The sequence below is a fragment of the Sapajus apella genome, unplaced genomic scaffold (assembly GCF_009761245.1).
Source record: "Sapajus apella isolate SASKATOON/1434 unplaced genomic scaffold, GSC_monkey_1.0 scaffold43, whole genome shotgun sequence".
NCBI lineage: Eukaryota > Metazoa > Chordata > Mammalia > Primates > Cebidae > Sapajus > Sapajus apella.
In genome coordinates this window covers 2,757,492-2,769,071 of record NW_022436983.1, presented here as the reverse complement: position 1 = coordinate 2,769,071, position 11,580 = coordinate 2,757,492, and the positions used below count along the sequence as shown (strand labels likewise).

Here is an 11,580-nt window from a genome sequence, read left to right as displayed (position 1 = left end):
TTTTTTTTTTTTTTTTTTTTTTCTTTTTGAGGCGGAATCCCGCTGTGTTGCCCTGGCTGGAGTGCAATGTTGCGGTCTTTGCTCACTGCAACCTCTGCTTCCCAGGGTCAAGCGATTCCTGCCTCAGCCCCCTGAGTACCTGGCATTATAGGCGCCTGTCACTACGCCCGGCTAATTTTTGTATTTTTAGTAGAAACGGGGTTTCATTATGTTGGTCAGGCTGGTCTCAAACTTCTGACCTTGTGATCCTCCTACCTCAGCCTCCCAAAGTGCTGGGATTACAGGTGTGAGCCACTGCACCTGGCTGTCTTTTTCTTAAGACATTGCCAGCCGTGTTCACTTACTTTTATATTGCTTCAGGTTTAGTCTTCATTTTTGAAATTATTTATGTCTGTCACTTCATTTCTGAGTTTTCTTGCTTCTGATTTATGTTACTGTCTATTATCTGGTATAATTTAATAATTTCTTTATTATGGTTAGATGTAATAATAACTTTCACATGTTTTGAAATAGTACATTATGGTCTTTTGTTTTTTATGAGCTCAGTTGTTGTTCTGCTGTCCTTGCCTATAGGGGTGTTATTCTATTCCATATTCTCTTTTTAAAATTGTAACATTATATGAAGTTTATACAATGTACTTTGCTTTTGCTTGTTTTTATGTGAATTTAATTTTCTTGAATTTTTAACTTTACAGAGCCCCCCCTTCTGTTGTTTTCATGCAGTGTTTAAAAAATGGCAGCTTGCTGTAATTTTCTGACTCTATTCCTCTTGTTCACTTTCATTTGGGTCTTCTTGTTTCTTTAATTTTTTTTTATTTTTTGCAGAATTTATATTCCATTGCTGGTAGTTTCCCCCCTGCTTTGGCTCCTTGTGCTCGCAGGGAGCTATTGTGAGCTGGTTTTGAAGAGCTCAAAAGTGGCTAGATGACTTCAGTCCCTTTAGCCCTACCAGGTCCCTAGGGTTTCTTACCTGCTGTTGGCATGGGCAACCCCACCAAGTTTCACTGCTCTTAATACATTGGCCTCCCTGATTGCCTGGTAGCTATTTTAGGATCCTCCTGATCTTAGGTATCCCATATCTCATTGATTGATTCTGTCTTCTCTCCTGCTCATATCCAGAGATCTTATTGCTGATGGTAGTTTATCCCTTCCCAACTGCTTATATTTTGTGGTTTGTAGAGATGCCTTGTTTCTGAATCTTGTTGTGTTGTCAGCAACAATTTGCTTTGACTCTCAAATTGATCTGTTTTTATGTGGGGATTAAGGGACATTTTTAAATTATGCTGCCAGTGTTACCATTCTTCTAGTACTTCTAGTATGTTAGTTTTTATTGAAATAGAGTTTTACTCTGCCGGGCACGGTGGCTCAAGCCTGTAATCCCAGCACTTTGGGAGGCCGAGGCAGGTGGATCACGAGGTCAAGAGATCAAGACCATCCTGGTCAACATGGTGAAATCCCGTCTCTACTAAAAATACAAAAAATTAGCTGGGCATGGTGGTGTGTGCCTGTAATCCCAGCTACTCAGGAGGTTGAGGCAGGAGAATTGCCTGAACCCAGGAGGCGGAGGTTGTGGTGAGCCGAGATCGTGCCATTGCACTCCAGCCTGGGTAACGAGTGAAACTCCGTTTCAAGAAAAGGAAAAAAAAAAAAGAAATAGAGTTTTACTAAGCCCCAGGACCACAGGCACTTGCGTTCTTTAATCTTAACTCATTATCTCTCATGGCTGCCACCATTCCTGTATAAATCAAGAGGGAGAACTAGGTACTGAAGACACGATCAGACAGGAATCATTTTATCCTTTACTGGCTTTTGTCCCCTACCCCCATTGATGTGGTCCAGCCCATGTCAGAGGCACAGGCAAGTAATTTTTTTCTAGGATGTTTCCTGGGCCAGGCTCAGATTTATGTAAAAGAGACCCTGGCCCTATCATTTTAAATTGATATCCTAATTGGCCTGTGAAATTTCACCTTTGATGGTGAGAATATGCTATTCTCTATACCATGACTACTACCCCTGCCTGGTATCTATGTTAGAGATTTCAGATTTCTCTGTGTGTTGGTGGTGGTGTTTTTGAGATGGAGCTTTGCTCTTGTTGCCCAGGCTGGAGTGCAGTGGCACGATCTCAGCTCACTTCAACCTCCGACTCCCAGGTTCAAGACATTCTCTTGCTTCAGCCTCCCCAGTAGCTGGAGTTACAGGTATCTGCCACCACACCCAGCTAATTTTCCTATGGTTTAGAAAGTATCTCTTATAATAGCCAAGTGTGGTAGAGCATGCCTGTAATCCTAGTATTTTGGAGGTAGAGGCCAGCGGTTTGAGACCAGCCTGGGGGACCCAGTGAGATCCTGTCTCTATGCGGCCCGCCCCCCCCAAATTGTTTTTAAAGATAGAGGTAAAAAGAAAAACACAGGCACAATGATATGTGCCTATAGTCCCAGCCATTAATAATTGGGAGGCTGAGGCGGGAGGATCGCTTGAACCCAGGAGTTTAAGGCTGTTGTGTGCAATGATCAGCCCTGTGAATAGCCACTGCACTGCAACCTGGGTAACACAGCAAGACCCTCTTTCTTTAAAATAATAACTTAAAACATATTAACTTTTGAGGAAAATTTTACATTGAACCAGAGGAGCAACTGTATGGTAGGTGAGGTTGGAGATTTGAGGAAATGTGTCATTTTATATGATTATTTTTGTTATATACATTTTATCTGTTATAATATACCAGCAAGCAATTATATTAATAGCTGAAAATTTTCATGTTTTATAAACACGAACATTAGCCATTACAAGTGTCACAAGTTTTAATGTGTATGCATACATATCAAATAACTACATATTTAAGAAATGTAATTGTATAACTGAAATGGAAAAAACATCTGAATTTGTAAACATTACACCAATATTTCGTTTCATGTAAATATGAAATATATTAATAGTAGGAAATACTTTCCAAAATTGGTAATACTGCACAAAGTAAGATTAAAATGCCAGTGATTCTGTGGACTAAGATGTACTTTAAATCTCCTGAATGCAAAATTAAATGAATCCACACATATATTATCAAATTATTTTCAAGGGGACAAAATGTTTTCATAAATGGGCTGGAACAACTGGATAATCCATATGTGAAAAACAGAATCTAACCCAACCTCATACCATACATTAATTTGAGATGGATCATTGATCTAAATTTAAGCTCAAACCTATAAAAACTTCTAGAAGAACACAGGAGAGCATCTTTACTTTCATGTAGACAATGATTTCTTGATGAGGAGATAGAAAGTACTAACTATAAATGAAAAAAATTGGAATTTATCAAAAGACATTATTACGAAAATAGGGCAGCTTCAGATTGTAAGAAAATATTTGTAACTCGTATGTCTGAGAAAGCAATTAGATGCAGAATACATTTAAAAAATATTTTCCAGCATACAGCATTCATAGTATGAGACCAAATCCATTTTTAAAAATTGACAGTCTTAAACAGAGACACATTAATGGCAGATAAGTCCATGAAAAAATGGTTATCATTATTGGTCATCAGGGAAATGCAAATTAAGGTCACAATAAGATGCCAAAAACAGCCTTTAAAATGGCTAAATGGAAGAGATGGATAACCCTGAATGTTGGCAAGGATGTCAGCAATGCAAGGAGTTCTCATACATTGTTGGTGGCAATGAAGATGATACAACCTCTTGAATAGTTTGAAAGTTTCCTAAAATGTTAAATATAAATCTACCCTATGATTAATCTGTGATGGAAATCAGAATAGTAGCAGGACATGGTTGCTCACATCTGTAATCCCAGCACTTTGGGAGGCTGAGTTGGGAGGATCCCTTGAGCCCAGGAATTCAAGACCAGTCTGGGCCCCATACTGAAACGAGACCTTGTCTCTACCAAAATAAATAAATAAATAAAAAATAAAAATTAGCTGAGTATTTTGGTGCATGGCTGAGGTAGGAGGGTCACTTGAGCAGGGGAAGTGGAGGTTGCAGTGAGCTGAGATCATACTACACTGCACTCCCTGAGCGACAGAGTGAGAAACTGTCTCCAAAATTAGCTAGCTAGTTAGATAGAGGTTTTCTATGGCTAGGGGGAGGATTGACTGGGAAAGGGCTTGAGAGAACTTTCTTGAGTGGTAGAAATATTTTGGGTTTGAGCTTATACCTTTATGAAAGCTAAACAGTGTATCCCAAAATCTCTGCATTTCATATGTAAATTACAACTAAAAAAGCCCAATGCAGATTAGAAAACATTTTCTGTATTTTTTAGTAAGTGAAAATCTTTTTTATTTTATTACTATTTTTTGAGGCAGAGTCAGCTCACTGCAGCCTCCTCCTCCCAGGTTCAAGTGATTCTCCTGCCTCAGCCTCGAAAGTAGCTGGGATTATAGGCTCCCACCACCACTCCTGGCTAATTTTTTGTATTTCCAGTAGAGCCAGGCTGGTTTCGAACTCCTGACCTTGTGATCCACCCACCTCGGCCTCTCAAAGTGCTGGGATTACAGGCGTGAGATACTGCACCTAGTCGTGAAAATCTTACGATGCTATTTAATGAAATTTTAGTTTTTGGATTTAATCCACATTTTAGTTGTTTTTAAATTTGATTATGCAGTACGTTAGAACCAAAATAAAAGCTTTCACATTTGTTTTCACTCACTTGTCTAGCAGGTTTCACGATATTGCATGAGATGAGTTCCATCGTATATGGACAAGTTATGTGGTAATGCAATTAAAGCTGTTGGTTATTATTCATGAATTTTCTGTAGATATATAAGCTGCCTAATGATAGCTTATAGTAATGGAATTCTTTCTTCATGTAAGTTTGCCTACATTATCCATTACTAGGAGCTGTATACATAGGCTCACATGATGGGTTGGTGAATTTTGAAGAAGAGATTATGTCAAATTACTTGACATTGTGTGTATAATGGCAGTTAATTTTCTAAGTGTCCCTTCATTTTGCTGTTGATATTTGGTTAGTTTTTAAACATCCTTTATCTTGTGTTTTTTCTTTCTTTCTTTCTTTCTTTCTTTCTTTTTTTTTTTTTTTTATTTGAGACGAAGTGGTGCTCTGTTTCCCAGGCTGGAGTGTAGTGGCACGATCTCAGCTTACTGCAACCTCTGCCTCTGGGGTTCAAGTGATTCTCCTGCCTCAGCCTCCCAAGTAGCTGGGATTACAGGCATGTGCAACTATGCCCAACTAATTTTTGCATTTTTAGTAGAAACAGGGTTTCACCATGTTGGCCAGGCTGGTCTCAAAACTCCTGACCTCATGTAATCTGCCCACCTTGGCCTCCCAGAGTGTTGGGATTACAGGCGTGAGCCACCTTGCATGGCCTTATGCAGTAGTTTGCATAGCATGCACATTTGAGATGGGGTAGTTTGTAGCAAAAGTTAAGAACCATTGTTCTAGAGCCTGATTTGAAGTATAAATACCAGATACTGATTTTTTTTTTACTAATGCAGAGACAGTAGCCTCTGTAAATTCCCTAGGGGTTGATTCCACTATCTTTTCTTCTGTGTAGTCAGATTGAATTTTCTTGGGCACTGTTTCATTAATTTCCCAATAATTATTTACTGCCAGTTAGAACACTGACGGTTTCTCTTGTTAGCCTCACTGACATAAATTTGATGGTAGAACTAGAAAATGATTTCCTACAATTCCTTCTATAATTAATTTATACACTCAAATTATAGAATATGGCAATATTGTTAATAGGTTAGTGGTGGCTCTATCATGTGTTAATTACCAAGAGTCAGTTATTAAAGTTTTCTTTTGACAGTAAAAGCTTTTTTGAACACAGGATTAGGGATGTTTTTGTGATTCTTGTTTTAAAGATCATCATGTCATGGTTGTAGGCAGATCGCTGGAATGTGCATTTCTGCGTATCCATGAATTTTAGCTTGTACTAATCCTCGTGGTTATGCATGAGTAGCAGACATGGACACAGACAGTGGAACACAGTTGAACATAGCTTTGTGCTTGATGGCTGGTTTAACTGTGGGGCTCTAAGCAATGATTTCAAGAAAGGTTTCTTTGGTCTTAAAGACTGGGAAATTAATAGATCTTCTGGACAAGAGGGCTCCCTAATTCCTGTGAGACATGCGCCTAAACAAGGGCTCCTTAGATATTAATATAAATTCTTTGTTAGTAACATTGACAAAAGCTCTGTTTTTACATGTGTTTATTTTTCATATAAAGGATCTTTTACTGTTTTATATTTTAACACAAGGGGCAGATGTCTCTAGCTCTGAGCTGTGCTTTGCAGCATGTCTTGTCTTTTGAATGTTTCTTTCAACTGGAGCAGCTTCCTTTGTTAAAAGGCCAACAACCCCCTTAGTGAGATGTTACAGGAAAGAGGACTCCTTGATATTTGAGAGGTGAGAAATCCATTTAAACCATGTGATGCCTTCCACTGCTCTGCTGCTGGGTTCTGCTTGTTTTAATGTAAGTGATAGATGCTCTGGCTGGTGTACTCAGTAATTGGAAATGAACTATATAATATAAATGACATTTCATGGCATATGTGAGGGCACAGTGGATGACACTCGATTTCAGTGTTGTCTGCCTTTAGGTTTAAAGTTAGAAACCATAATGGAATTTAATTGTCAGTATATATTCAAAGATTAGTTCAATGGATTTGTAATACCCTTAGTTGTTAGGTAACTGTTTGGTTACTGTGCATGACACTGAGTGTGTGTGATTTATAATGCCAGTGTGTGCTAATAGGCTGTGTGTAAGGAGGACTGCCATCAATACTTTGTCAGCAGTTTGCTGCCAAATAGTCTTCTTGGAAAGACATAATCTGTAATGAAAGACGAGTTTGTGGAAGTAGGAAACAGAGAGAAAAAATATTACGATAAAAAGAGGTGCTCATTGCTTTCTTTCAGGGGAAGTTTTATTAATGATTTTCTCTTTTCCTTTTAAAGTGCATGTCCAGCCTCAGAGTATATCTCAGGTTGAATAAGATTTGGTAATAAGCTATTTTCATTCTAGGGCTTGTTTCATAAGGTAGCATTGAGTGGAACATCTTACGTTCAGTAAGAACTCTAGATTTCATATTTAAAGGCTCTATGCCTATTCACTTTCAGAAACACTGGGAGCATTTTTAAGGTCAAGTGATCAGTATCAGCATGACATGCATGGAGAACCAAGGAGTATGTGATTTTCTTCTACAAGCAGTTAAAAACGTATAACTTCTTTAAGTTTTAAGTGTGAAAGATTGGTCATCAGACTGTTGGCATAGACAGCTGTAATTACATAGGCTTGTTTCTGTTTTGTTTTATTCTCCAACAGTATATGGCTGGTGCAGGTTCCAACTCTGTTGGTCAGACACCTCTATCCGCTGGAATGCTAGCCACATAAAAAAGAAAGAGCAGCGATATGCTAGGATGGAAAGAAAAGAGAGAGAGCAAAGGCCTATGACTTAAACAAACACCCCGGGAGTTTTTTTAAGAGTTTTTGAATAGGTAATACATTTTTTATATAATTTTAAAAACAAAAAAATAAAAATTTAAAAAGTCATTAAATTTCTTTTATAAAGAAAGTAGGCCAGGTGTGGTGGCTAACACCTGTCATCCCAAAACTTTGGGAGGTTGAGGTAGGCAGATCACTTGTGGTCAGGGGTTCCAGATCAGCCTGGCCAACATGGTGAAACCCCTGTCTCTATTAAAAATACAAAAATTAGCTGGGCATAGTGGCATGCGCCTACAATCCCAGATACTTAGGAGGCTGAGACATGAGAATCACTTGAACCTGGGAGACCGAGGTTGCAGTGAGTCAAGACTGTGCCATTGCATTCCAGCCTGGGCAACAGAGTGAGACTGTCTCAAACCAAAACAAGAAAAAGATAAAGAACATTAAAAAAAATTAATAAAACACCAAAAAATATTAAAAGATATGCTGAAATGTTGGCCTCCCATCCTTGGGCTTTTATTTGTCCAAATTCTTTTTCCTGAAATCTTACCCCACATAGGTAATTATTGTTACTACTTTCATATGTATTCTTCCCAGATGTCTCTATGCATTTAAGTAAACATAACAACTGTCAAGTTATGTATACTATTCTGCAGCTTGCTCTTAAGAATGTATGTTAGCTATCTTTCTATATCAGTATATAGAAAATTTCCTTCTCTTCTGCCCCTCCCTTCTATATATACCTACATGGTATTCCATTGTATCAGTTTTCATAGTTTATTTCATTGGTCCCCCATTAATAGACATAGGATTACTTCAGCAAATAACTTATTTGTGTTAATTTGGGTATCTGCAAATGTATCTTTAGAATGAATTTCAGTAAGTGGTACCGCTGGAGAAACAGGGTACCTTTGTTTGTAATTTTGGTAAATGTTTGTAATTTTGGTAGATGTTGCGCAGTTACTCTTTCTGTAACACAGTTGTGCCAGCTTATGGTTTCTGTAAAACATAATGAGAACCCTTTTCCTATAACCTGGCCAGTAAGTATTAGCAACTTGGATATTTGCCATTATGAACAATATATTCTTCATACAACTTTAATTAGCATTTTTTTCATTATGGTTTTATTTACATTTCAATCTTTGACCTATTTAGAATCATTTCAGATCATTTTGAGTCATATAGTATGAGGTATAGATACAGCCTAATTTTTTTCTAGATGACTTTTTAGGAATCTCAAGAAATTCATTAAATGGTTTATCTTTCCCTGCTATTCTGAAATTTAATCTTTATTATAGACTAAATTCCTGAAACTGTTTTTTGACTGGCTGGCATTAACATGCTTTATCCTTACAGTTACATGTAACTTTCTTCTTACTTATTTACCCAGTTTTAAGTCTGTTTGTCAAAATGGCTTTTTGTGACCAGTGTCTATGATTATGTATTTTTATAGTTGGCACTAAAATTTATTTCTCCAATCTTTTATTTAACCCGCTCCAAGCCTATAGAAAAGGTGCAGTATAATACAGAGAACCTTCTCCCTTCCCACCCCAGCCACTGGAGAATAAGTTGCCAAATAATACCCCTTTATGCACTGATACATACCGAGTGTGTGTTTCTTACAAGGACATTTCCTCATATAGCCCACAAGTCAACAATCAAACCTGAAAATTAACATTGATAACATTATTACTGTCTAGTCCTCAGACCCTGTACACATTTTACCTTTTGTTCCAATGCTTTTTGTAGAGAATGTATCTTTTCAGACTTACAGGTTATACTTAGTTACCATGTTTCTTTAATCCTCTTCACTGTAGAACAGTTCTTCAGTCTTTCCCTGATTTTCATGACTTTGACACTTTTGCAGATTGCAGTTCAGTTACATTGTAGAATGTTTCTCAATTTGCATTTGCATGGTATTTCTTCATTATTAGATTCAGGTTAGAGATCTTCTCTTTGTATCCTGCTAAGCACGGTACAATTTTGGTTCCTTCTGTTACTTGCATTCACTTTGATCACTTGATTAAGATTGGGTTTACCAGGGCCAAAAGTTAATTATAAAGTTACTTTCTGGAGGTGGGCACAGTGGGCCAAGTCTAATCCCAGCACTTTTAGAGACAAAAGCGGGAGGAATGCCTGAGCCAGTAGTTAGAGACCAGCCTGGGCAACATAGTGAGACCCTGTCTCTGAAAAAAAGAAACAAGGGCTTTTAATTTTTTTAATTTTTATTTTTGAGATGGAGTCTTGCTCTGTCACCCCGGCTGGAGTGCACTGGCATGATCTCGGCTCACTGCAACCTCCGTCTCCCAGGTTCAAGCTGTTCTCATTTCTCAGCCTCCTGAGTAGCTGGGATTGCAGGCATGCACCACCATGCCTGGCTACTTTTTGTATTTTTAGTAGAGACGGGGTTTTGCCTTGTTGGTCAGATTGTCCTTGAACTCCTGACCTCAGGTGATCCACCCGCCTCGGCCTCCCAGAGTGCTGGGATTATAGGCATGAGCCACTGCGCTCGGCCAAAAAAAATTTTTTTTTAATTAGCTAGGTATGGTGGCACAGGCCTGTAGTCCTAGCTACTTGGGAGGCTGAGGGTGGGAGGTTGAGGCTGCGAGGTTGAGGCTGCAGTGAACTATGATTGCACCAGTGCACTCCAGCCTGAACAACAGAGCAAGACAGTGTCTTAAAAAAAAAAAAAAAAAAAGCCCAGGCACGGTGGCCAGTGCCTGTAATCCCAGCTGCTCAGGAGGATGCAGCAGGAGAATTGCTTGAATCTGGGGAGCGGAGATTGCAGTGAGCCGAGATGGTGCCACTATACTCCAGCCTGGGCGACAGAATGAGACTCCGTCTCAACTTTTTTGTCCTTTGTAATTAGTGAATATTTTGTGGAAAGGTGCTCTGTGACTATGAAACTATCCAGTTATTTAGCAACTATTCACTTTATTTATTTACCTATATCAGCAAGGATACACGATTTTTGGTTTTCTTTGTAATTTCTAATTTATTACTAATATAATGTATTGATTCTCAAGTTGTTCTAACAGGGCTAGCCCAGCAGGCCTGTCCTTTCAGGCTGAATTTTGTGATCTTTCACATTCTTTCTTTTTGGCATAAGTTGTTTCAGGCTTCTCCTCCTCAGAGGCAATAGTTGTTGCCAGCTTTTTGTATCTTTCCAGAAATACTTTATGCATATACATGTTAATGTGTATATGTTTATGTAAATTTTAGCATTTGTGAATTAGACTTTTAGTTAGAGTTTGATTTTTAATTTTGTGAATTAGACTTAAAGTCTAATATATATTCATGAAATAATAAACATTGTAAATAGACAGCTTAGTGCATTTCCACATAGTGAACATGCCTGTCTAACTTCTCATGTCAAGAAATAAAGTGTGTGCACTCAGAGGTTTCTCTCATGGCCTCTTCTAGCCATTAACTGCATAACTACTCCTGTGAGCTCTGCTGTCACAGATTAGATATATCTGTCTTCGAACTTGGTATGTAAAGGGAATTAAATGCAATGTATATTTGTTCATGTCTGATTTTTTTGGCTCGGCTTGTTTGTGAAATTCATTCATGTTTTTGTAAGTTGCAGTATTTATTTTCATTTCTATATAATATTGCATTGTATGAATACACTGCAGTTGATCCCAATTCTACTCTTGTTGAATATTTAGACAGTTACAAAGATTTCAGCACATCTCCTTCAGTAATTGAGCAGATCAGTAAGGATGTAAAATATTGAATAACAATTAAATGTGAATTGATTGTCATATATAGAACACCCTTCCCAACAATTGCAAAAATATGCATCCTTTTCAAGTGCATATGTGATATTTATCAGAAATGACTATATATAGATCATAGTCTTAACATACTTCAGAGGCCAGGCGCGGTGGCTCACGCTTGTAATCCTAACACTTCGGGAGGCCGAGGCTGGTGGATCACGAGGTCAAGAGATCGAGACTATCCTAGTCAACATGGTGAAACCCCGTCTCTACTAAAAATACAAAAAATTAGCTGGGCATGGTGGTGCATGCCTGTAATCCCAGCTACTCGGGAGGCTGAGGCAGGAGAATTGCCTGAACCCAGGAGGCGGAGGTTGCGGTGAGCCGAGATCGTGCCATTGCACTCCAGCTTGGGTAACAGGAGCAAAACTCCGTCTCA

General features: G+C 38.4%; 1 protein-coding gene across 6 annotated transcripts in view; it reads left to right on the top strand.

Annotated features, from left to right (window-relative positions):
* RERE (arginine-glutamic acid dipeptide repeats) overlaps positions 1–11,580 on the top strand; it is a 474,067-nt gene that overhangs the window by 243,909 nt on the left and 218,578 nt on the right. The window lies entirely within an intron of this gene.